This window comes from Chenopodium album, chromosome 8, assembly GCF_948465745.1.
Source record: "Chenopodium album chromosome 8, dcCheAlbu1.1, whole genome shotgun sequence".
NCBI lineage: Eukaryota > Viridiplantae > Streptophyta > Magnoliopsida > Caryophyllales > Amaranthaceae > Chenopodium > Chenopodium album.
Genome location: NC_137841.1, coordinates 63,669,442 through 63,675,441, shown reverse-complemented (window position 1 = coordinate 63,675,441; position 6,000 = coordinate 63,669,442).

The window sequence follows — 6,000 nt, the reverse complement described above, 5'->3', positions numbered from 1 at the left end:
TAATAGTTCGATCATGCATATCCATGTGATTGACCAAGCTTCACTACGCTCCTATAGCCCATGAAACTGCGCTATCCAATCAATCTTACATGCTAGTCCATGAATTGAAATCATTTATGTCCAGTTTAATGATTCCGAACTAGGAACTTAAATAATATATGAATTTAGTTCACCTGTGGGGTTTCATTCAACAGGTCATCAACCTGATGAGCCCATCAATTCATACTTATTTTGGACATTTTATTTAATCTTGAAACCACGATTAAATAAGATTGAAACTTTGTTTCAATTGATAAACATAATTCTGCAAATGAATGTATTACATATGTAACTTGTTTTTCTCCAAAAACAAATACAACTTCTAATTACATCATTTGCCTCAATCCAGTTTCATTAGCATGTTTCTCATGCTTTGGAAATGGAAGGGGTTTTGTAAGAAGAGTTCATGAGGCATTCTCATAAACATGAATTTTGCAATTTCTAAATTTTAATAATATTCATCTCCATACACTAAGAATCTTCTTTAATCCCTTTACTAGGAATTTTGGAATTTCTAATTTGTATTCCAACATCACATTGGATTTCGATTGAAACCTATTATCACTTGTTCTAAAAACACGTGAATCAAATAGACGAGTATAGTCTATGGCATGCATTATGCATCCTTTGCGTATTGCATAAGGATCATCACTCAAAACCTTAGTCTCATCAACCTTTCTCAAAGTATTGAATCATTAAGCAATGTGCCATGTTACATGGGATTGAAACTCCCTTCAATATAATGTTGAACCTTATAAGAATCTTATCAATATAAGTTTCTTAACCAAACTCAAACATCAATCAAAACCTATCTCTATAGATTTTGAATCCCAAATGTACTCATCATTCTCTTCAAGGTTTTTCATACAAAATGCGCTACCCACCACTTGACTCTTCAAGCAATGAATAACTTGCTCTTTATATTAGACCAGGAAGACTTCATAGCTCCCACTAAACATCTTGTACACACAAGACCTTTTCTTCATTTTACGAGAACATCAAACGATTTGATTTACTCACAAAATTAAGAACACTAACTCCATGATGCTATGCATCCCTAGGATTATTGGATCTTCAAACTTTTGATTGTATCATATACAAATCTTCTTTCATGAAAAATTTCAAGAAAGTGTTTTGAAGTCCATCTACCAAATCTTATAAGGTAGTAATCACTAAAATATCTTTAATAGATCTTTGCATCATGACTGACTAATGTAAAGTTTTCATCGTAGTCATAGTCATACTATGAATTAGTTGAATCCTTTAACAAGTCTTTGCTTACTTAGAAACCATTTTTCTTTCTTGTCTGTTTTGCTTATAATGGGTCTCACCCAATTAGGCAAATTATTCAAGTGTCATACACTTGCTTACAGACTTAGAATCTATTTCAGATTTCCTGGTTTTTAAACCACTTGGAGTCATAACTTGTCAAATCATATTTGTTACTTGCATAATCATCATGTTCCAAAATGAATATTTTAGAACTCTTAGTCAATAGGAAATCATATTTCTTTGGCTAAGTTTTACGTATGCTAGTCATCATTGTGGGTTTCGATGCAACAATTGAAACTTATACAATAACTTTGTTTAGTTTCAATGAGAAACGACAATTTGAGGATGTGCACTTGGAATGTACTACCTTTGACACATGGTTATTGTTCCCATTACACTTAATGAGACCACGCGTTCTCATTTGTAACATGAGGTGAATCATGCTCATATTGTTGCTTTTATTCGATTACTTCTTGAATTTCTTCAAGATTTTCGAAATCATTTTTCTTGAACTCTTTCAAGGCTCTCGAACTTTTCGAGATTCTTGTACTCCCACTTGCCTTTTTCAGGAGACATTTTTAGCATAGGGTGAACCAATCATGGTTTGAACCATGTTTGTTTGTTGCTTTTCTCAAACTCTTTTGATATTTATACTACTCCCACTTGACCTTTTGGAACAATTTCCATAAGGGCATCTACTTGAGCAACAAACATTTTGTGCTAAGTATGATTTGTGTAGGAATAGATCGTGCATTAAACGCTTTAATACAATATTTATTCCTTGCTTTGTAGAAAGACTTTATGATAACTCTTCTTATCCATATCATATATGGAGTCTTTGCTACACTTGATTTGACATATATAGTTTGTTTAGTTTTGTAGCTTATCTTAAAAGTATATCCCTTGAACAATGGTTGGAAGATAGGTAATTTTCATCCATTATCAAAATATATCTTATATAGATTGATAGCTCCCTTCATAAACACTTCACAAGGTTTTCTTTCGGAGTATGTTGTAAAACGATTTCACAACTCTTGGATGTTGATCAAGGTCTTGGCTTAAATTTTCATTATTACGATCATATCGCAATACTTTGAATGTGTTTCCAAGTATATGTCTTGACTTAAATTTTCACAATTACAATCACATTGTAATGTAATCATTATCTTGTCAAGTATCACTGAACTTCATACTGAACGTTTTGAACATTTTCAAAATTTTCACTCTTATGCTTCAACTAAGCACATGTGATCATATCACAAATGAAGTTTCATTGTCCATCTCTAACCTTTGAACCTTTGGTTTTCTTACATCGATATGTATTCGACCTTGAGCTCTCATCATCATTTCTCTAAATGGTGACTTTGTCAATACTTTCAAATTAGAATGATATTTACATATATCAATGGATTCATAATCCAATGATATTGAAAGTCCATCCCTTTGGATCTTTCGCATGCAATGTTCATTTTTCATTCGAATTAATTGACATATTAGAGACAATTTATATATAGAAATGGTTTAATAATTTCTATCATATAGAACTTTGAACCTATTTAGCAATCTCAAAACACATTATGACTCAATGAAGCATATAATAACATTTATTCCACGTTTTTGAATCTTCGATGCATAGTCATTACTAACATTGAATGGTGTTTTGATAATGGCAAGAATGAATAACATTTATTTAATTCTAGCCAATAACAAGGTAAGGTGAAATATAGGTTCTACTTGTAAAGTTGCAACTTTTGCTTCCAGACTCGTAGATTCTACTTGTGAAGTAGCAACATTTGCTTCTAAACTTGTAGATTTATTTCTCCTTTAGCCATACTTTTTCATTTAGTTCAACCTCATTCTCAATGAGAGAGAATTAAACAAGACATCATATGTCCAAGAAGTAGCAATGTGCTAAATCAATTTCTATAATATACTTCTTAAATTGGAACATTTCCATTCTTTTACCTTCCAACTATATGAGGTAGTTTCTAATCAATTGGAATTAGTCCATTTAATTTGAAACATTTGTTGTTCATAACAACTTTTAGCATGTAAGTAGTTCTAGGTTTGAGAAGTAGCAACTTGTTAGCATTTCTTGGCCCATAACTTCTTAATGCAATCCTCATATATTCCTAAACCTTTCCATTTGAGCAACTTAGAACACTTCTCTTTGGTTCAAAATGATGCTTTGCTTAACTACTTTAAGCGTTTTTCATGATTTTGCTAAGTCTATTCAATCATTATTTATAATAGAGTTTAATCAACTATTTAACTCTTATATAAAGTGGATGAAGAATAGTGTCATTTGATCAACTTTTGATCATAGAGGTTTCCAATCACTTTCTTATATTCAATCATATTGAAGATAAGAGATGTTATTGGACTTTTATACTTGTCTTTTAGAAGGTTTGTACCTCCCATCTCATTATATCCCTTGAAACGCTTTTCAAAATGAAGATGTGTTGGCATTTTACTCAAACATTTTGAATAAAACCAACCTTAGACATGTGACATGGATTTCTAAAACTTGCCTTTTAGAACCATCTTAGCAAAATTGAAATATAGGTTTATGGATTATCTTTTAAACTTTTGAGAACGTTTCTCAACTTTATTTTCAATCGAGGAGATAATATATAATAATAAAATTAGAACGACATGTTACTTGTAAGTAAACGCAAAATTCAATTATGTTTAATAAAAATTTTAAAGTACCATAAACGATTATAAAACTGGTAACTTTAAAACATTCATTCAATTTAATTGATCCCTATTGAATAGAATGATTCCAAGATCCTTTATTTGTGCAATAATTGACCGGACTTTGGCCCTACCATCAACCATTACATTTTCAAGGTGAGTAAACTCTTTACTGATTACAACTCTTTGTAATTCTTGATTGAATAATTAACCATCACATGTTTAATTATTACCCTTAGCTTCAAGTTTCTAAACTCTTTAGGTAACCTTGTTGAGTATAACCAATCAAAAGTGTAAAATTTGTTTTACCCCCACTCCCCTAAGATATAATATGACACCCTGCTTTGGCATGACCCATCATAAATATCAAAGATTTCATCGGGTTTTTGATTGGAAAAGCTACCTCAATACTTCTGGGACCTAGATTCATTATGTTATGATTAAATAGTGAACTCTAGCGCATCATCACAAAACATCAATAAAATCTAACATGCATAAAATACTGAATGCATAAACAAGACATAGCATGGCCCCTAATAATCCTAAGAAAACTAATAAAGCAAAAAACTCCCACTTGAACCTTCATGGATCTCATCCACCTTGCTCCTTTGGGCCTTCACTTCATGGGTTTCTTGGATTAACTACAACCTGTAATTTTACTCTATTCTATCTACTACTTAGATAAAATGAAACAAAATTACAAAAATACTTTATCGGTACGTAGACCGTATTAAGATTACAAAAATACATCACGATGCGCAGATCGTATTTAGTAATCTACTAGGCCATACTAGTCATTATATAGCAATAAATAACATCATATATTATAAAATTGCCACATAATAAATCACTCATCATGCTTTCCTAAACTACAACATCGAATGTTCATAATTAAGGAAACATGGCACCAAAATATCTCATATTTTAATTAATGCAATTAGATAATATCATATATTATTCATGACCATCAATAAAATATCATATATTCTAAATTAGTCATGAGATAGAATCAAATCTTATTTTAATCTTAAAAGATAAATCATATTTATCCTCAAAGATTATCCTAACAATGTTAGGAAATTCTATCCTAATTACTAGCCAATCACAAAATTTTAAATCAATTATTATCCGAAAATAATTATGGGATAATCACATTATTTAAATCAATTATTATCCTTTTGGAATATGCTCAGAATATCCTAGTCAATATTATCCATAATTAACCACTTTAATTAGGATAATTACCAATTTAACAACTTTAAATATGGATAATATCAAATATAACAACTCTTGAATATTTGATTTTATCCTAAAATAAAAGATTTTATCCAAATAAAACCAATTTTATCTTTTAAAATAAAAAATCATATTTTCAAAATATTCTATCTTATCCAAAATAAAACTGATTTTATCCCAAAATAATTCACAATTATCTTGAAATAATTTTTAAAATAAGATAATTAAAATTTTTTTTTTGAAAAAATACCGCAAGCCACCACCATCGGCCACCGTGGTTGGCCAGCCGAAGCTAGCCACGGTGGCTGGCTTCCATAACAGCAGCCACTGCCGTAAGGCAGTAACGAGCAGCTGCTCTGGCAGCCGTGGCAGCAGTCGTGCAACGCTTGCACGCTGCCGCCCACAGCCGCCCCAGACCACCTGCCCTTCCTCCCTCCCTCTCGGACTGCCACCTGGTCGGCAGCCGCCATGGCTGCGCCACCCAGCCGCGGTTGCCGACACCTAAAACATTTTTTTTGTGTTTTAATTTAATTAAAATAACATTTATCATAATTAAATTAAATCAGTCCAAAAGATTAAAATTAAATCACATTCAATCTTAAAATTAGAGTTCTTCATAAAATTAATCCCAATTTAATTCTAACTTTTAAAATTAAATTGATGATCATACACAAAACGCTTTTATGAATAAATCAATCCAATTAAAATTATGAATCATAAAATAAATCGAATTAAATCAAAATCAAGCACAAAAAT